At 35.9% G+C, this 22,796-nt stretch overlaps 2 protein-coding genes across 6 annotated transcripts in view; one reads left to right on the forward strand and one right to left on the reverse strand.

Moving 5' to 3' along the window:
• The window catches only part of ENG (endoglin), a 730,651-nt gene extending 729,401 nt beyond the window's left edge, over window positions 1-1,250 (reverse strand). For 2 of the 5 annotated variants that reach the window (XM_044090173.1, XM_044090169.1), the window contains exon 1: window positions 517-580. The gene's annotated coding sequence lies outside the window, so the exon portion shown is untranslated. Of the gene's footprint in view, window positions 1-516; window positions 581-1,171 lie in introns of those variants that run through there. The other 3 variants (XM_044090171.1, XM_044090170.1, XM_044090172.1) reach the window with 3 other exon arrangements.
• LOC122817037 (transient receptor potential cation channel subfamily C member 4 associated protein) overlaps window positions 1-22,796 on the forward strand; it is a gene marked incomplete in the record, with an annotated part of 2,826,501 nt that overhangs the window by 1,361,125 nt on the left and 1,442,580 nt on the right.

Below are 22,796 nucleotides of genomic sequence, written 5' to 3' on the forward strand. Positions count from 1 at the left end.
GAGATTAGTGGGTCAGGTATATGTAATATTCTTGATGATCAGATCTCTTAATTAGTTATTTTTCAGGTAAACAATGGTGATAAACCTAGACTGGGTTTCCTAGTCAATTCTGTGTTCTGAGCTGTTTTTCCCCTATCCATGAGGTCGCCTGTCAGAAAGTTTCATATATTTTGATAACAATGCCCTAAGTACATGAAATTATTACACATTTAGCATTAAAGAATAACTGTAGTGAAAGTTAATTATTTTTCCTACTTCAGAAACTGCTTATCCGATCATGGCACCATTTCTGTCACTATTTCAGATACGATGTAATCAGAGTACATATTTCTGATTTATACAATAGGAACTGTTTTACTTTATAAACCTATAAAGCACCTAGGGCACTTTCCAAAAGAAGTGAGTGGTAGAAAACCAGAACTAGTGTGAAATCAGAAAAAGAACAGGGCAGCAGCAGTTAATACTATACAATCTAACAAGAATTCCATCTACAGCACACAAATCAGAGATACTCACTAGGTAACTGAAATGGCTTTGCAGACCAGATAACAGCAGAACAGGAAGTAATAAAATAAACTTTCTGTTGAGAAATAAAATAGATATAGAACAATTATTTGTAAGTAAAATTCAATGCTTCTGTTGTGCGTACTTGTACTTTTTCTTTTTTTCCCACAATATGTATGTGACTGACTTTTAACACAGCTATTCAGAGCACTTAAAACTCATAGAACTCAAAAACCAAAGATTACACCTCCGGTAATTGTGTGAGGATTTCAGATGTTTGCATACTTAAAATAAATCACATTTCCTGAAAAATAAAATGCGATGCTTGAGACGGCAGATCACTTCCCTTTAATGACTTGATGCATGTACAACTGCTAGCCAAAACTTTTCAGTCTGAATGTATTTTAATGCCTTTGTCCAGAAGCTTCTATACATTTTTCCTAATTTGCTCCTATTAATCTATTAATCTTACTTAAGATCAAACAACCACTTCTTGTAGCACTGCTATTTATTAGGCTTCTAATATTTGTATCTAAAATGAAATAAAGCTATGCTGTTAACTGCTGTCATTCATTAATACAAAATACTCTACATTTCTAACTTTTCATTTTTAACTCTACAAGGGCCAAACATTTAAAAGAATAGGAAAGTAACTTACAGAACTTACCATCTAACAAGAGGTCATGAAACAGTGACAGAGTATCCTTTCCTGTCCAGCTCAAGCTCCTGCAGCTATCTAAACTGAACAAGTCAAATTCCTGACTTTTAGTATCCCCACCCACTGGAATAATTGTTGTAGGCTGTAACCTGCCCCTGACTGATAGAACAGACAGCCAGTCAGAGTGGACAGGAGGCTGTGCAATACAAGTGTACAGTCAATCTGTATAAGAATATAGTAGGAGTCTGGAAGATGCTATCTTTTATTCATACAGATGTCAGATTGCAGTGTTTCATTTAAATCTCTGCACATCTTTGACAAGTATTATCAGGGTACTGTCAGGGTCATCCATATAATAATCACTAAGTATTTAGTAATTAAGAAAATACTTGTTTGTGCATATATTCATCTGTTTCATAAAATTTGAGAAAAAATCATGAATAAATATTTATAATCTATATTTGCTCAAAACCATAAAATTAATTAGAAAAGCCACAGATAAGCAACCTAAAGATTTTGTACGATGAATCATATTGAAAGGCATGACAAATTCATGGTTGTATAAAACTGTAAAATATAATAGGCTGGGGGCAGGGGCTACAGAATTGCACTACTGTTTGTCAGCTAAATGTCTGACACAAGAAACCAACAGAGAGAAAAAAAAAAAACTTTAGCTACTGTTTACACTAACCAGGAGAGACTGGCCAGAGAACACAGAAGGGGTCTTGCTGCAATAATATGTAAAGTGATAGGAGAAAGCAGGCCATACTGTAGCAGTATTCCTACTAAATGCCTGAGATATTAAACTGAGATTCATTGAACCCCACCCTGAGCTTTTCAAACTAAAAAGTAGAATACCATGCAACATCTCTGATGTTGGGGGTCAAGGCAGCTATTTTTCTTGGTGATAGTGTCAAGTAGTCTTATTTACATGTTTTGTTATATGTGACATTTACAATGCATTCTCAAGATGCACGCACTCGAGGCCCTTCTCAATATGGAGAACATCGATGTCTGTGCTGTGACAGAAACCTGGTTCAAGGCTCCCGAGAGCACCCCAGCACTAACAGGTTTCACCTCATATCATGCGTTCCGGCCCCAAAATCCGGACAACACCAAGAAAGGAGGGGGGTGTCCATATTCATAAAGGACACCCACACCTCAAGGTTGGTGGCAACGCACGATGCATTGGAGACCATCCAGGTGCAATTAACCATAGGCAAGACTGCTCTGCAATTTGTAGCATGTTACAGGCCACCCTCTCAAACTCAGGAACCTCACATGGCCTTCCTGAAAACATTGGAGGGGATAAATGTATCTCCAAACACCATCATACTAGGTGACTTCAACTACCCTAATATAGACTGGGAACACTACTCAAGCCCGAACACTCTAACCCAAAGATTCCTGGAGTTCATAAACTTAAATGCCATGGAACAACTAGTCACCATCCCCACAAGAGGAGAAAACATACTTGATCTCATCATCACGAACATGGGATCAAAATGTTCAACACCGGAAGTATACCCCTCACTGGTGAGATCAGATCATAAACTAATCTCGCTGGAGGTCCTCATCCTGCCCCCACCTGAAACAAAAAAGACCACAGTGAAAAACTTCTCAAAAGCCGATTTCACACTTCTAAAAACTAGTGTGGTCTCCTTTAAGGCCCCTGAGCCAGTGGTAAACATTACTCAAACCGCTGAATCACTTACAAATGCCTTCTACCAGCACCTACAGGACTGCATGGATCAGGCAATCCCAAACAAAACTAAGACTCTCTGTACCAAAGGCAAGTGACCAATCTGGTGGACCACAGCCATAAACAAGCTCTACAACAAAAGGAGGAAGCTACTACAAGATAGAGCAAAATCCCTGAAAGGTAAGACACCTTTGATCATTATAAGTAAAAAACTAAGAGCTCTCATAAAATCATCCAAGGCAAATTTTGAGAGAAAAATCGCCAAGGACTCTAAAGACAATCATAAGGCCTTCTTTAGCTATGTTAGAAACCTAGGAGGAAACTCCCAGATATGCTCAGAATTAGTTCAAAATGATGTGAAAATTACTGAACCTACACACATTGCCAACATACTGGCTGACAGGTTCAGTGCAAACTCCCCTCCCCCCCAAAAGGAGAGATATCTATTCCAGAGGATTGCAGCCCCCCAAAAATCTCCAACGCCCAGGTGAGAACTGCCCTCACTAAGGCAAAAAACACAGCATCCATGGGACGGGATGGTGTCCCCAGCTGTGTGCTTCACGAACTCAACGAGGAATTAAGCCCACAGTTAGGACAGCTGTTTAATCTTAGCCTCACCTCAGGATACGTACCCAAGGAGTGGCGCCGCGACTGTGGTCCCACTTCATAAGGGCGGTGCCTCCACAGACCCTGGAAATTACCGCCCCATTAGTTTAACAAGCCTTATCTGCAAAGCCATGGAGAGGATCATAATGGAACTCATAAATAAAGACATAGGGAACTTGCAGACTTTGGATCCAACCCAGTTTGGCTTTGTCAAAGGCAGATCCTGCCTCTTAAACTTGGTTGACTTTTTCGAGACAGTCACCAAGGCCATTGATGAGGGAAAGGCAGTCCATACAGCCTACCTCGACCTGGCAAAGGCCTTCCACACAATACCCCACTCAGGTATCATCGAAAAACTCATCAGCTTGAATGTAAACCCATACATCACAAGATGGGTTGCAAACTGGCTAAGTGACAGAACTCACAGGGTCAGAGTTGCTGGAGCCATGTCAGACTCAAAGCCTGTCCCAAGTGGTGTCCCACAGGGCTCAGTCCTGGGTCCACTCTTGTTCGGCATCTACTTTTCTGAAGTACAAGCAAACACAGGAGGGTTATGGCTGACAATGTTTGCAGATGACTGCAAACTGGGCGCCATAGTCGAAAACACATCTGACACAGATATCCTCCAGAAGGGCCTCACAGAAATGGATAACTGGTGCCAGAGCCATGGCCTGAAGTTAAATGCCAAAAAATGCATAGTCATACCCTTCGGGAAAAACAAGGTTACCCCTAGCTACCATATAGGTGGCAATCCACTGAGCACAGAAAAATCATCAGGGATCTGGGGACCCAGGTTGACAGTAGCCTTTCCTTTGACACTCATGTTGCTAAAGTAGTTAGGAAAACCTTCTATATCGCCCACCTGATCATGAAGGGATTCACATCTAGATCAAGGGAGGTCATCGTCCCCCTGTACTCATCACTCATTAGACCTATGATTGAGTACAATGCCCCGTTCGGAATGTATCTGACTAGGCACCTGCTGCAGCTTGAAAGGCCCCAAAAGTTCCTCACCAAAAGGATAAAGGGTCTCAAAAATATGTCTTATGCTGCCCGACTGAAAGAACTCCAGCTCTATTCAGTCTCATACCGCTTGCTCAGAGGTGACCTGTGCCTGACATATAAGGCCATGTCAAACCCAGATTTGATGAATATGCTTCACCTCAAAAAATCTATATCCCTCAGAACCACAAGGGCGGGAGACTTAAACCTTGACACAGTTATAAATAGAACGTGCTGGAGGGACAGATTCATCACCCAGAGACTCCCTATGCTGTGGAACAAAATCCCGGTACATGTGAGGCAGAGCACCTCTCTGGCCTTGTTCAAGAGGAATCTTGACCAATGGATGGGAGATCGCAGATATACCCCAGGGATTACTTCAGTGTCACTGCTTGACAGAGGCACAGCAAAATGATAGGCATAGTTTTTATTCAAACTAAAGGGGTGGCGAAAGCCGCATAACTATGGGCTAGGCTTATAAATGCCCTTGGGCAGATAGCCTAGTATGAACCTATGAACCTATGAACCTATTCTGTTTTAAATCAGTAGACAAGTATTTTAAAGCATGCATGCTGCTTTGTTGTTTAGGGAACATGAATTTAATTTTTTTCTTCAGTTATACTAGTTTATTGCAACTAAGTTGTAGATGATAATGGGGCACAGTGGTTAAGTCTGGCTAACTAGCAAAATAAAAATATATACACCTTTAATAAAAATAGAGGGTAAAACAGAGAAAGAGCAGTACAGCAAGGACATTTTGCAGGGACTGCTGCAGTGAAGATGGTGTGTCAAGTAGAAGAAAGATGGCAGTGTCCCAAGTCAATATTAACCATTGACCAGTAATTCTCAGATTGAGCAAGCAAATGTTGTTGTGTCTTTCGGCATATCCTGGTTAGGGGTTGCCACAGTGGAACGCCGGTCCGCTAATGTTTGGTAGTGGATGTTTACGTGCCGAGTTACCAGCCCTGATGCACAACCTTCAATGAAGGCACGCCCATTCACGCATGCCGGCACACAGAAGTCGCTCTAGCTGAGAATCGAATGGGACAACGTCTTTGCTGTGAGGCGACAACACTACCGCAGCACCACTACTATGGGTAGAATGAGCAAGCAAATACAAAGGCAAATTTTATATATATATATATATATATATATATATATATATATATATATATATATATATATGGGTCACTGTTGTATTATCGAAAACACAATCCATCGAATTGTGTTTCCGATAATACACTTTAGCGAAAGTGAATATTGTCGACTATGCACTTTCGCTAAAGAAATCAACATAAAAAACAAATGTAAAAAAAAAAAAAAAAGAAACAACATTAAACAGTGTTATGCAGGGGGGCAAGTCCCCCTGCACCCCCCACACTTTATTATTCTCACTCAGAGATCGCACTACAGTGGGGAAAAGGGAATATTCCCTTATCCCCACTGTACCATGATGTCAGCGATAGCTTAGTTACTTGTAAATCAATACTATACGTTGATTTAAAACTAACGGTGCATACAAACTGCATGCTTTCTTTAATTTCCCATTCCCCATTTAGCGAAAGTACATTTTCGATAAAATGCACTATCACTGATGTGTGCCTGCTGAAACACAGTTTCGATAAACCGTGTTTCGACATTGTGACATTGGCCTATATAGATATATATATATCTCATTCATCCAAAAAAAAATAAAGTGGGTCATTTGGTCTAAAACTGATTTCATTGGTACTGCATCTCATTGAAACAGTTTTCATTGAAAATTGTTTAATGGTATAAACATGATTGATTTTTTATATATATATATATATATATATATATATATATATATATATATATATATATATATATATATATATATATATATATATATATATATATATATATATATATATATATATATACATATATATATATATATATATATATATATATAATTTATTTATTTTATTTTTTATTTATTTTACATTTGTTGACCGGGCTAGTCTAACTGGATATATGTGGATAAAACAAAGAGATAAGCGAAAGCAGGCTGATAAAAATGGCACGGACTATTTATTACTGTAAGCGCTTTCAGCCAAGCAGATGTTCAGCCTTCATCAGACATAAATCAGATACCACAGCTCTCTATTTATATAAACTCAACAACGCAGCACCTTATTTAACATTTAAATAATTAACCAATCAAAAATAAATAAATTAGTAACAAATGTTAAACCAAAACCATTCTCAAAAATTAATTAAAATGCTAGTTATATAAGAAAACACTCCATTTCCCACTCGTTCTTTCTGGAACGGGGAAGGAATATATAACATATAAATTCCCTATTAAAAACTAATCCGAAAAATATATACAGCACATTAAATACACTGAACTAACATAGACAGCAAGCACATAAAACACGAATGCTTCAAGGTTTTTCACATTACTAACACTACTATTTAAAAAGGGGAACATCAAACTATGAATTAATACAAGTAATTGCATGCATTTAGAAGAGCAAGAATTATTTTGGCAGATTAGAACATGTGCACATCTCCCTCCAGGGTTGAATGATTATGCTTCCATTAAGTGCATCCTTAAACTAAAAGCTCTTCTTAGATAAACTTTTAGTGGATGTTCAAGTACTTGTATTAATTCATAGTTTGATGTTCCCCTTTTAAAATATGAGTGTTAGTAATGTTAAAAACCTTGAAGCATTCGTATTATATGTGCTTGCTGTCTACGTTAGTTCAGTGTATTTAATGTGCTGTATATATTTTTTGGATTAGTTTTTAATAGGGAATTTATATGTTATATATTCCTTCCCCGTTCCAGAAAGAACAAGTGGGAAATGGAGTGTTTTCTTATATAACTAATCTTAATATACCTTTTCTTAATAGAAGAAATACCAATTCTTAATAGAAGAAATATGGACAAATCAAAAATAATGGGGGGGGGGGGAGTCAAAGGCCCGAAAATAAGGACAGATTTAATATTGCCCTTGTAAGTTTAGAAAGTTGTTGAAGGACATGAAATCTTAAACTCAAATATCTGTCATTATTTAGTGACTTCAATCTTCAATTATTTGACAAAAAAACACTATTTTTATGACGAACATTCCAAATTTGTGTGTGTGCGTACAAATGTCTGAAAGTGTGTGTGAGGGGGCTGTTCTTGTAATAATGCAAGACATGGGCCACCTGTAATAATTGCCACCCAAACGAATTGTTTAGCATCGGCAGTAATTATGAGCACTCAGAGACATGCAAATTATCCAATAATGATATATTCCTTATTCTGGCTAAGCCAAGGGCATCACAAACATAGGATGGGGGGGGGGGTCCCCCTTGTTAAAACAGAATAATTCATAAATTGTGGCTTTACTGCAAAAAAAGAAAAAAGGTGAGCAATCATGCTATTAATTAGCATGGCTTTTTTCTTCTACTGCATGAATAGGGCATGCTCCAAAACCCTTCTATAAAAGTTATGCGGCCTGTTGGCTTCGGTAATAGTGTTATTTCTCCTAGTTTGGTCTGTCATGTAGGGACACTGCTGTTGAGTTATGGTTTAGGAGAAAAGCTAGTGAATTCAGTTGAGGGAGTATTTATTTTTGTTTTTAATTATTTTTTCTAAGGGTGAGACTGAGAGGTATGCCAGCCATTGCTTATTCTGTCAGCTGACTTGAAGTTGTTGGATGGTAAGCGATTCAGAACCATGGTTAGTTAGATACTATGGTGCTTGACTGATTTTTTTTGTAAGGTTCAACTGCTTAGGTAGCATAGATGTAGCCTTTGTTACCATTTTAGTATTATGTTTTGTTTGCATTCTAGTTAAATACGTAGCAAAGACAGTTTAAGCATCGCACAGGCTGTGTCAAGTTAGAAATAGATGTGCTTTGTCAGTATGCCCATCTTCCAGTTCCAATGTCTACTCTATTAAGCTCATACAGTACACTTTTACTTGAGTATTAAGCAGGACTACACATTAAAATCTACTTTTCTGGAAAACTGTTAAATTCCTCCAAGTTTTTAAGCAAAAATATTCTCTCACCATTGACAGCAACTGCCATTCCCCACCTGCTAAAAAAAAAAAAAAATATCTGCACACCTGTCTGACTAGCATCTCCAGCATCCTAACATATATGTGTGTTATTAGAATTTCTGGGTAAGTGAGGATAGCATTAGGAAGCAGAAGAAGCCCTGATGATAAAAAAAGCCACAAGTAGAAACTACTTCACATATCTTAATTATCCATTTTTGCCAGAAAATACCAAATGTTGTCGTAAATAAGTTGATGGCACAAAATTCCAAGTGGCTCTTTTAAATTACAGTTTATTTACGCTTGACAGCAATTCCGTTATCAGATTGCATTTACCCATGACCACAGCTGATTCTATACAGTTGCATGGTGGTGAAGGGAGTTAAGCGATACATCTTTTAAAACAAAAATATCTACTACAGTCATTCAGAGATTCAGACATATGTTTAGAGGACTACAGCCAGTTTATGATACTTGTAAGGAATCAAGGACTGGTTTCAAAACAAGCAATGAAGATATGAATTCCTGCTTTATGGTTCGATGTCCACTTTCAGACACACATTTAACATGGATTTTGCAATGTAGTGTATGTTGATGCTGTGAAGGCAGGACAGAACTTGCTTATTTTCCAGGGTTGAGCCACTGTCCTGCAGTATGAAGTTGTTTACTTGTTCAGTTTGTGGTGTGTTTTCTCATTTTTGATTACCAAATCTCAAAACTAAAATTGGATTTGTTTGTATATGCTAGCTCAGGATGTACAACACAGATGATGAATATTTAAAGGAAGAGACATGGCATGCATCTTACAAAGCCTTGGGATGCCATGAGTGCCTTCATGTGACTAAATAGATAATTACCACAAAGGAAAATAGGTTTCAGTTATTTTATTTAAAACTTTAATTGTGGGATCAAACCTAGTCACCTATCAACATTTATTTCACACATTTTATAAATGTTTTTCTTTCATATAAGTAACAATATGCAACAGGTGGCTGCTTGCTTCACTTGTATTTTTTTGTGGTTTGTTTCAGGCATGAAGTCCCTTAATTAATGAATACTAGGTTACATTTTAAGTTTTCTTTTCATGTTATAAAAAGTCACATAGAAGTATCAAATCTATTAGTTTCACACCACATCTCAAAAACTAGGAGAGACATTTAATCTGTTGGTAACAGCCATTAACTTAAAATAGTACACATCACTATGTGTTATAAACAAATTTGTATACAGTTAAGTTCATAGCCAAAATAGAACTAAAATACAAAAGAATGTGGCATTGTTATTACAACTAGTAAACTGAATGGATCAGGAGTCCTAAGCGATTAATATCTTCATTAAGGTTTTCTGGGGCTAAGCCTGAAAAATGAACCAGTGAGATGACTGCTCTACCCTGGTTGCCAAATTAAAAAGGAGTAATATAGATGTTTCAGCAAAGAAAGAAGGCAAAGTTTAGATGTGCATAATGAAAAAAAGTTTAAATTATGTAATTTGACAGATATAAATTGTGGTTAGGTTAACATGATAACTAGAACAGTAGGTTTTGGGGGCTGCATGTGCAAGTAACATACTACAAAGAAGGGTTTTACATGCAGACAACACATCTGGCAGATGGTATTACTTCTGCTAGAAACAAGGAGCACCAGAACTGCTTGGCTGCTGTAACAGCTGAAGAGTTTAAAGAAACTGCTGTTTATTTTATTGCATTAAATAAAATTACATTTGATTCTGAAGTAATAGTGTACAAGAATTTTTTTATACAGTACAAGCATAAAACCAGTACACCTTCAACTTTGTTTTGTTTCAGAATATTTATTTTTAGAGCATGTTATGATGCAGTGGATATAATTTCAGTACAGACTTTATGCTATAACTTGCTTATTTCGTGATGAGCGGGCTATTTGATCCATTAAGCTGTCTGCATTTCAGAGTTGTTAGGCTTCCTTTTTGTGTGCAATTTGCTCGCATTGTTAGACTAGGTTTTCATTTTACTGCACGTGTCTGTGTATGTGCATGTGTATTTAATGATTTCAACAACACACATAATAGTTAATATACAACATATCACTAAACTAAAAGCAGAAGACAGCTTTTGCATTGTTCATACTTTATTAATATCTCAATTATTATTAAACAGTCATGTTTGGTTAAAAACAATATACTCTATAACATACATGTGACTATACATCACTCACACTCAAGTATATTTGCAGTACAGAAATTAACTTTTAAATATGGTTTCAGACATGCGTACAAGTCTTTTTTTTCAATTTGTATAATGGCCTAGTGGCTAAGTTAATGGCCTTTCTCTGACTACATCCACAAGCTAACATCTGATTCTCACACTACTTGTACACCATTACTGTAAATGTATGAGCCAGTAACAGAGGGTGTGCTTAGTAGATCTTACTCAGTTAACTACAATTTAAACAGAAAACTGTTGTGTACAAAGGATAATTGAATTGCATTACTCATTTTCACAAGCACTTTTATGTATTACCATCCTCTTATATGTGCAACATTTTAAATTCTCTTTTGACAGTTCCTACTTATTTATAATGCTGCATTTTACAAATGATTGTCTTGTTTTACCATTACTGCTATTAAAGCAAGTTATTAGGCATTTTCAGATTTTCTAACAGTATAGCCATCTGCATACTTTACCTTTAGAGGTTAGAATGATGATACGTGATAGATTTCTGAACACATAGCACTCAATGAATGGCAGAAAATATCCTTGGAAACTAAGGCTACCACTAAAAACTATAAATTTTCCTCCTTTTGTACATAGTACATTTAGTGTTAAGCAGTTTTTGTTAACTGAACTTATTAGCTGAGATGTGGTGCCTGAAAATGATGACCTGTGCAAAATTACAAACTGGAAGGACAAAAAAAAAAAAAAAAAACACCAGTAGCCCAAAGCCTCAAAGTCTTGTCTTTTGGAACAGAGAACTCACATAGTGTGCTCTCCATGGGTAACCACCATACAGAATTCCAGAAACAATTGTACCACGGTATTTTACCAGGATGTTATTGTAAAAAACACACAATTCAAATCATATTGAGCTCTTTCATCCTAAACTTATACAGACTTCATCAGAACCACAATCCACATTAATCAAAATATTTAAATTTTAAATTTTGTAAATCATTTGACACAATAAACAATTCTCTTAAAGAACAAGTCTAAGATACAAACACAAACCACCATAGCAATATCTCTACATATACAATAAACTCTTTAAAAAAGCTTTTTCAACTTTATAAACTTAAAAAGTAATTGTATATATTAGTACAATATAGTAGTATTCAAATAATAAAAATGTATTAATAAATAACCACTATATTTAAACTTGCATTAAACAATCTGATTAATTTTATAATGTATTAATTCACCAGGAAGTACAAAAAAATCAATGAAGTCTATAAAAATCTATAATTTCCCTGCTCTCAGCTACAAGACCAGAACTAAAGAAACATTCTCATTAAATCCTGGGAGGTTAGAAGCATCTAGCAAGTAAATTTTCCCAGTCGCCTCCCTGCTCACTGGGGGCTACCACTTCTAAAACTCCAAGCAGGATTTTTTTATATGCAGTACACAACTATGTGTGTTTGAAGAGAGCACTAGTCAGATTTTCCTTTTTGATGTTATAGGTATGTTCATAGAGATATCTACGAAGAGCTCTCACTTTTTTACCTATATAAAAACCATTGCAACCAGAGCATATGGCAACATAAACTATACGTTTTGAAGAAAAGCCCACAAGATAATTGAATGCTGGGGAAATAAGTATCACCTGCTACTTGGTTCTGATCCTGGTGATGGAGGTGGCAAAATGATATGTACACAATACAAAGAGAACTTCCATACATCACTATTTATAAAATATGGGTTGCTAGCACAAGAGATTAAAAACATAGTCAGGAACAATTGGAACATATATAAAATTGATCTAAAATTATTGAAACTAATTGGGGAGAAACAACTTTTCTTTATAAATCAGTAAAAAACTTAAATTCATTAGAGACAGGCCCTCAACATTAAATAAATACAGTTCTACATCTGGGACTAGTAGGTGTGGGGCATGCAATCAGTGTTCATTTATTTTAGATGAAGATGCTATTGCTTTGGTTAAGCAAAGAATCAACTTGGTCAAGGGAAACTGTTCTATCAAAGAGGTAGTTTATGTTGTCATATGCGCCAGTTGCAATGTTTTTTATGTAGGTAACACATAGAGAGCTCTTCATAGAGGTATCTACAAACACACCTAAGACATCAAAAAGGAAAATCTGAATAGTTCTTTCTGCAAACACACATTATCATGTAGAGTATAACAAATTCTGGTTTGGAATTTTATAAGTGGTAGCTCCCAATGAATGGGGAGGAAAATGGCAAATTTACTTGAGATCAGTGAACTTTGGTGGCAGCTGAGGCTATATGCTTCTACCCCCCCACCCCAGGACTTAATGAACATGTTTCTTTAGTTCTGGTCTTGAAGCTGAGAGCAAGGCAATTAAAGATTTTCATAGATTTTATTGCTTTTTTGTACTTCCTGGTAAATTGAAATAAAGTTAATCAGACTGATTTTTAATGTGAGTTTAAATATTGTGGTTATTTATTAATACATTTTATCATTACTTGAATGTTAATTTATTGTACTAATATATACATTAGCTTTTTCTTAAGTTTATAAAGTTGAACATTTTAATAACGGGCTTATTGTATTATGTATAGAGATATGTCATTTGATGTGGTGGTTTGTGTTGTGTATCTTAGACTTGCCTTTTAAGATAACTGTTTTATTGTTTCACACAAATGACTTAATTTTGTATTTAAACATCTCGATTAACAAAGATCATGGTTCTGATGAAGTCCATATACGTTTAGGCTGAAAGAACCTAACCTCACTTGAACTGTGTGTTTTTTCACAGTAAAATTCTGGTAAAGTACTGTGGTACAATTGTCCGTTGAGTGCTGTATGGTGGTTATCTACTGACAGCACACTACGTGAACACCGTGTTCCAGGTTACCATTTTTTTTCTTTGAGCTGCACACTCTCATGTTCAGTTTTCTTGAAGGTTATTCATTTTGTATTATTGAATATGGCAGAGTGCTTCCCGAGTATCATAGATGGATTCTACAACCCACACAGTCTTGGACTCACCACCCTTTTTTTCATCTATGGACAATATAGCTAAAGATTCTGTAGACCAGGGAAATCGTACTCAGTGAATTGCTATGATCTCCCACCAATACACTTCACTTAATTGCACTTTAGAGACTCTAACTGCTAATTCTATGTACCACCATGGAAATAACTTGGTATAGTGCAAAATGTTGCAGAGGTCGACAGACATGTCTTCAAACAGCTTGTAAATGGTTTGTTCTACAGTTTTTCAATCCCCCATCAGTTTTCACCCATTTAAATTTGTCTTTGGTTGAAAGTAACTCAGGAAGAGGTAGAGTGAACTTGTATAATTGCTTTAAGGATTTCATGTTTTCAAATTACTGTTTGGATACTTTCTCGACTTGGGAAGGCAACTTAGCTACCCTTATTGGACTTTTAGAGAAAAAAATTAATGAAGGTACACAACTTACAACTCAATAACAGTTTTCTTACTGAATGTTTGAATAGTCTATGAGTACCTAAAGGTTTAAGATGTTACAAATTTCCTAATGGACTAGTAATTAACAACAGTGAATGCAAAGAGTCGACTAGTATGTTTGATAGGCATGGTGTTGAGCTTATGAATTTCTTTAACTGGAATTAAGTTCAGATTAACACTTTATTTGATGAAATTACAGTTTTAAATGACATGCTTTTTGATGATTCACTTTTTGAGTTTAACAAAACCAAATATGGCCAGGTTTTGAAAGTGGAAGAAAAATGTAAGAAGAAATTTCTTAGGGATTACAATGATTATAACAACAAAGAAGCATACCCCAATACCTAAAGAGGTTCATTTTTCTGATTTGCCTACCAGCAGTGTACTCAAGAATGGTACTTTATACTCTCCAAACCTGGTTCCTGATGCATGAGCAGGACACCCAGCGGATATTCTGGAGCTTAGTTACAACCAATGAAATGGGTTTATAACCAATAGGATCAATGAAATTCCATGCCACCTTTACCCTGTAGATCTGAACAATTATGGATACTAGACCCAAACAACAAGGATTCTTTTTATGACTCCCCACACCAGGTAAATTATGGAAGGGTGAGACAAATAAGAAAAGGGAGAGGAAATAGAAGAGGCCGTATAAGGAAAAAAAACAGCTTTAACAGCCCTTGATGATATGGTGGATGACTCTAGCACATGTAGATCATGAAGTTCACATGCAAAAAGGTTTTAAAATTTTAACAATAGTAACTTAACTATTAATGTTGATTATTTTACTTTTTGTTAAAAAAGGATTCAAGTTTGTGCCTCACAAGCCATTAGATATTCCTGACTTAAATTTAGAGTTAAAATTATTTACTCATAAATTGAATTTTCTACAGAGGCACTTGTTAAAGACACATACCCCATCATCTCCATTAATTCATTCAAAAGGAAAAGTACATTCAGTCCAGCTTTGCACACTACTATAGCTACATATGAAAGATGTGGTATAAGGGAATTTTACAACCTAGAGAGGTTTAACAGGTTTCCTAATAGGAACGTGAACAAAGCGGAACATTGTATATTAAAAATCACTAATCACAAGTGATTATATACAGTTATGAAACCAGACAAAGGAGGGGGAGTGGTTCTATTAGACAAAACTACTGAGTAAAATTTTCCACATATTGCAGGAAAATGCCAATATATATTACAGTATCTATCTGTAGCATATAGGAATATTGATTTATTTTTGGATGACTGTTTAATGCAGGGGATAATAACTAATGACATATGTATAAACATTTCTTCTGAAAAAAAATATTCCAGCTGTTTTCAGGATCCTTAAGGTCCACAAGAACTTAGATGACCCCCCCCCTACAGAATTATACTTTCGGCGCAGGGGTCTAAGACATATTCATTGGCAGTTTTTGTGGACAGATCCTTAAAAAATATTTTTAATTCTACCATGCACATCTTAAAGGATTCATGGGATACAAAGTGCAGCTATGGGCACAGCATGTGTCCCAATTTATGCAAATCTAGTGATGCATGTATGGGAGAAAAGGTTCATTTTCAACTACATTTATTCTCCTAATTGGACATTAAACTTGAGATACCTTGATGACTTATTCCTACTCTGGGAAGTGTCAGAAGACAAGATTAGTGATTTTATAATGTTTTTGAACAGCAGCACTGAATTTTTAAAATTCACCCATCAGGTAGAAAGGACAAAAAAAATATTAAGATTTAACAATGACCAAAAATTTAGAACTGATGAGGTATGAATCAAATACATTTAGAAAACAGATATTTTGAAACAAATATCTGCATTATAAAAGTTGCCATCCACTCTCTAGTAAAAAGAGAGTACTCAAAGGACAACTGGTCAGGGTGCCAAGAAATGGATCTAAATTTTGAGCCTTTCCGAAAGGAGGGTAAAAAGATGATAGAGATGTTTCTTGACCGAGGGTACCCTTTTGACCTTCTTTCTACTACAGCCCAAGAGATGACTGAAATTCCTGGGGAAATAAATATTACCCTCTACTTAGTTCTGATACTGGTGATGGAGGTAGCAAAAATTATATGTACACATTACAAAGAGAACTTCCACACTTCTCTAGTTACAAAATATGTGTCACTAGCACAAGAGATTAAAAACGATCAGGAACAATTTGAACATATTTAAAATTAATCTAAAATTATTAAAACTAATTGGGGAGAAACCACTTTATGTTTATAAAACAGGAAAACTCCTTAAATCTATTCTAGAGAGACCCTCAAATAAATATTGTTCTACATCTGGTACTTGTAGCTGTGAGGAATGCAACTAATATTAATTTGTTTTAGATGAAGATGCTACTGTTTTGGTTAACCAAAGAATAAACTTGGTCAAGGTAAGCTGTTCTACTGAAGGGATGGTTTATGTTGCCACATGCCCTGGGTGCAATGGTTGTTACGTAGGTAAAACAGAGAGCTCTTCCTAGAAATATTTACAAACATACCTACCACATCAAAAAGGAAAATCTGAATAGTTCTCTTTTCAAACACACATTGTCATGTAGTATATAATTTGGAATTTTAGAAGTGGTAGCCCCCAGTGAGGAGGGAGGCTAGTAGGAAAATTTACTTGATATCACAGAACTGTGGTGATAACTGAGGCTAGACGCTTCTAACCCCCCTCAGAACTTAAGGAAAGTTCTTTAGTTCTGGTCTTGTAGCTGAGAGCAGGAAAATTATAGATTTTTATAGATTTTATTGATTTTTGTACATTCCGGTGAATTGATATATAAAATTAACTAGACTTATTTTTTAATGTGAGTTTAAATATAGAGGTTATTTATTAATGCATTATCATTATGTGAATATTAGTTTATTGTACTAATATATACATTTACTTTTTTCTTAAGTTTATAAAGTTGAAATAGTTTTTTTATATAAAGGGTTTATTGTGTAGAGCTATGCCATTTGATGTGGTGGTTTGTGTTCTATATCTTAGACTTGCCCTTTAAGATCATTGCTTATTGTGTCACATGACTGACAATTTTGTATTTAAATGTCTTGATTAATATAGATTGTGGTTCCAATGAAGTTCGTATAAGTTTAGGACGAAAGTGCTTAATCTGATATGAATATTGTATGTTTTACAATAAAATCGTAGTAAAGTACTTTGGTACAATTGTTTGTTGAGTGCTGTACAGTGGCTATCTATAGATGGCACATTGCGTGATCTCTGTGTTCCAGGCTACCAGTTTTTCCTTTGAGCTGCATGTTCACATGCTCAGTTTTCTTGGAGGTTATTCATTTTTTTCTGCCTTTTGTCTGTGTTCATCCCATCCCCAGAGGTTGCATACAAAGAGCACTATAGCATTTTATCCATGCCTGTTTGTGAGCTCAGTGGGGACTGACCACAGATAGACAACATCCCTTGTATATCCCCAGCTTCTACCAGGCATCAGTCACAAAGGTGCATCTATGCATGCACTCTCTCCCTCAGAACAGAAGCACCAATTATCCTTACTTGCACTGTCAAGCACTTGAGTGGCTAATTAAACCTGGGTTACCCAGGGATGCACTGATGGCCTTATCACTCTACACTACTTTAACAGGCTAGTCCCAGTTCTTTAAAGCTTGCAATCTTTGAACATCTGCTGCTTGGCCAACTAGTTGATTTATTAATTGTTTTACTGCAGTGCTTGAGAGCTAATTGGGAAAGTGAAAAGCAGTGTCACACTGTGGAAAGCAGTAGGAAGGCAAGTCCAACATAAACATATACATACATACAAGCATACATTAACTAAATGCAGTAATTCTGAAGTGACTTCTAACATTTCATCAATGAAACAGCTACCCTTTTGTAGTATAAGTGAACTTCTGTGATTTGCCACATCTCTATCTAAATAAATATGCATCTATAAATATGGATCTATATCATAACACCAACTTTTCATAAGGTCAAACCATTTGGATACTCTGGTTTTGCCATTCATTTAATTAAAAATACAGAATATAAATTTTTGCAAGTTGGCGTACTCATTATATATTGGAATCATATTACTGATATGTTATCATAAAATAGAACTCCAAAATAATACTCTCTTCTTGGAAAATATTTTCTTATTTTTGTATATTATAACAGTAATACATCCTTCAAATGAGAAGTTATACCACTGTCTCATCTGCTCGAGTTGGTGGTAGCTCAGGTAGATGTAAAAGATCCCATTCCACCTATCAAAAAGTAGGAGTTCTTTATTTACATGAGATATTATTTGCATATTTATATTTTTACACAGTTCTATACATATTTACAAATTTGCTCATTTACTTAATGTCTTCCTTATATGTTATATTTCTCATCTTCATTTTTCTATGAACTAGACTCCCACTCTTTTCCATAACCACTATCTGGTTTTTCTTAAAATCATCCATTTTCCATTAAACAATTTCATTTAATCTGTCATTCCAAATTACCCATAATACATAACTTTTTGACCATTCTTTTTTATATTTTTTGTTTCTATTATAATATCTGTATTCAGTCATGTCCATATTTATGTTACTACTGTTTAATTCTCCAAGAAAGTTTTCTTCATACTTTTTTTCAATAATTTCTGTACTCTTTCACATTTCAGAAAATCATGTTTTGTAGTTTCTTCTTCAGTACATCACAAACAATTTCCATTCTCTTCTTCTAAGGCATATTTGCTTTTACTGGCAATTTCTTTATTCCCAGTCTCCAAAGAAAATCATGACATTCTATTTTATTACTATACCACTTGTTTCTTTCTTTTGTAGTCAATCTTTTCTTCAGGTAAATTTTTCTATAGGTTAACACAATAATATTGTACCATTATATTCTTATACCATGTTTTTCAATCTTCTTCTATCTGATCATCATCTTTCACATTTTTATTTTTTCTCGATAATTCTCTATTTCTTCATTAATATGTTAGGTTTCTCTCCTTTCTTTGTATTGTCTCCCCAAAATTTCTATATTTAAACTTAAACAGTTTTACTACTAATTTAATTTCTCATTTTCTTCATTTATCCAGACACTTTATACAAATTTAATGAAGCTGCAAATCCTACTAGATTTAATCCCAGTCCCCCATCTTTATTCACATGAAATACTCATATATTTAATGGATTTAACCTAGATCCCCCATATTAATGTAAAAATGACTTCTAATAATCACTTTTCATACATTCTTGGAATCATGTACATACTTGATAAATACGCTATCTTTCCCATTAATGCTGAAATCAAATTGGATTTTTTTCTTATAGGATAATCTATAGTATCTCCATAAGCAACCAGTTTCTTTCAATTCCTTTAACAGATTTTCCAATTGTGTTCCACTTACTTCTTTATTACCAAAATGTATTCCCAGCACAACATTTTTAATTTTTTTTATCTTATCCACAAACCTTACTTTTATCCTTATTTAATTATTTCTTTTAAACAATCACACATAATCTGGCTTTTCATCAATAAACTGTTGTTATCTCATAATCTGCATTTCACAGGTTCATAGGTGTGTACTAGGCTAATGGCCCTGGAGCCTTTACAAGCCTAGCTCACAGACTTGTCCTGGCCTTTGTCATCAAAACTGGAATATTTAACTTATTTGCATTACATTTTTTCCCCAGAATTCAGCAAACTGCCATGCAAGAATAGCTTATTCTTACATGGAAGGGACCATTCCCGTGCAGCATGTCAGCATGCCATGCATACTCATGAAGGCATGCTGCCATGCTGTAATACGGACACGGTTCTGTATATGAGTGCAGGGGGTAATACACAGGCCCCCTGCACACCAGAATTGCCATATGGCAATTTAAACAGAGCAAGATCACTCGCTACACATCTCAACCTGCCAGAGTAAGAAATCTGGACAAAGCCACAAGGGACAATTGCCACTACAAATGTAAAATGTCGACAGAATAACAGGTTTAGCATTAGCATGAATTTTCTGAAGGGCATGAAGTATATAATGTACACTTCACAACCCGGGTAATAAATCTGGACAAAGCCATAAGGGGCAACTCCGAAATGTTGCCATTTCAAACTTACAGAAAGTTGATAGAATAACAGGTTTAGCATTAGCATGGATATACTGAAGGGTACGAAGTAAAAAATGCATCAAATACATTTTTTTTCACATCTGCAATAAAATTTAAGCGTAGCTGCATGGGTGTGCCCATTGCTTAGCTATGCTTAGCCCAGCTGAAACAGCAAGATAAGTGAAATAGCAATAGACATCCAACATAAACAGTAGTACAATAGTATAACTTTGCATGTAATCATTCATGGTTCAAGCCTTACCAAAGCCATTTACATTTTGTATGTGAAATCATTACAATTTTAATTTATTTGTATATTTATGTAGGAAGTAACTTATATTTCTCAACCAGAATGCCCCATACAGTATACTCACACAAGAATAAATGTAATGAAAGCACATTGGGGGATGTCAGGGAAGGTAAACAAAATTATAATATGTAATGAATGATGAATCAATCCCATACAGGTGGTAGTCCAATAAAATAAAACATAAGCAATGCTAAGCATTGCACAGCTATGCTGACCAGGTGTAAGCATTGTGTAAATATGAATACTAAGCAATGAGTAGCCCAGCTAAGAGAATTTTCCCATTGGTAAGCAGTGCTGAACCTGCCCCTTTAAGCACTGCCAACCTTAGCTAAGCAGGTTTGCCCATAGCTTAGCTCAGCATATTCAAAACTGTCCAATCATGGCAAAGGGCAGGAAACCAGCCGTATTTAAACCTTGTAGATGAGAATTCAGCCCATAACTGGTTGCAGCTCCCCCACTGTAGGCAGTATGGCAGGTGTTGGAGAGGACATGTGCTTTTGGGCACAGCGCTGGAGCATACAGGAGTCCAAGGTCATGGTAGGACTCCTTGTAAAAAAACATGATGTGAGATTGCTGCAGGACCAGTACCAGGGCTCCCAATACAAAGTGGAAGCCTGGGAAAGTCTTGCCCATGATCTCATCAGTGCCACTGGTATCCCTTGGACTGGTGAGCAGGTCTGGCACCACTATGCCGACTTGAAGCAAAGGATGAGGGAGTTCTTGGAACAGTGGGTCCATGTAAGTATTCATAGCAATAACTGTTTACCAAAGTCCAGCCTGTGTATGTGATGGATAGGTATGCATAAATGTTTCTCTATTTTCATTACAGCTCCAGCTGAGTGAGTTGCAGAACCAGGAAGCCCATGCCAGTAGGTTGCAAAAGGCTGTGTTGTGAGGCTGGTGAGTAACAATCTAGCTTGTACTATACATACCAAATAAATATAAAGGAGTAGAATGTCACCTGGCATTATTAAACTGGGTATGATTTAAACTGAATAAAGCTGACAATATTACATTAATAGTCTGATAATGGTCATATATTAATAAAATGTAATTGCCTGTGAATAGAAATCTAAACCCTGGACTGGTTGTGTTTACTCTGGTATGGTATGAGTTGAAATGTGTACCGGTTATGCATAGCAACTATAGCTCTGAAAGCTTTAATCAAGTCTCATCTGACAAAGTTAGTGCCTCTATAACACATGAGAATAACTGATATAACAAATGTCATGCACCAAGATCTGATATCTGAATAGTAATGTTGTGTTAACCACTGTTTTCCACACTGTGCTATGTGAACAGGTATGTAATGTTGTAAATATAAAGTCAGATTGTACAACAGAGAGAGAATGAGAAAAAATTCAATCAAGGAAGAGACAGCAGTGTCTCAATAGCTCCCTGTGATGAAACACACACTTGTCATATTTTTAGCAGAAACAGCCACAGTTCGACTGCCGGGAGTGGTAGTAAGCTGTATGCATAATATCAACTAGGATTTTTTGAAAATGTGTAGAAACACTCAGGCAGTATTAACAAATATTTCCTCCACAGGTCTCCCAGGTAAGATAATGTATAAAGTATCTGTAAGAAGGCTGTAGTTATACTGTGTCCAACAGCCATGGCCCAACCCCAAGGCTGCAAATGATGGCAAGATAAGTACATACACCAAGTGTTTTCCCTCAAGAAATATTTAGAAGTGTCATGTAGTCACAGCTACAGGTCCCTGTTAACAACCAGGGTGACCGATAGAAATCAAGGCAAAGTTTGTCAGTAGCACACACACACACAGTATGAGTGCACATATGTAACCCTGACTATGGGAATATGGGTAGAAACCATCATGTAGTATTAACAAACATTCCCCCACAGGTCTACCAGGTAAGAGAAAGTAAAATGTAGCTATACGAAGGCTGTAATTATACTGTGTACAAACATACCACTGTCCAACCCAAGGCTATAGTTGTAATACTTGCAGAGTAATGAGAAGAGCAGTGATCATTAAAGCTGTGACCACTGAAAGAAACTACATTTGTTAACTGACATTTCTCTCTCTCTCCCCCACCTTATCTTCACCGATAATGTAAACACATAAATGAATAGGTATGCTTTCCACCAAACCTACTGTTGTTCTAAAAACAGTAAAATTTATTCCAATTAATGTTCCCTGTTCAAATGCCATCACTGGTGGCCTGTTGCTACCAATGTAACCTGGTTGCTGGTGTAATTCCCACTGTGGTTCCATATATGCATATGTTCTGTTTGATATGCAAATGTTCCAAATGTGTTGTATTGGGTTAATGGGAATACCCACGCATGCTGTTATAACTAA

Source organism: Protopterus annectens, chromosome 12.part0, assembly GCF_019279795.1.
Source record: "Protopterus annectens isolate FY-2018-M chromosome 12.part0, PAN1.0, whole genome shotgun sequence".
In the NCBI taxonomy this organism is placed as follows: Eukaryota; Metazoa; Chordata; order Ceratodontiformes; family Protopteridae; genus Protopterus; species Protopterus annectens.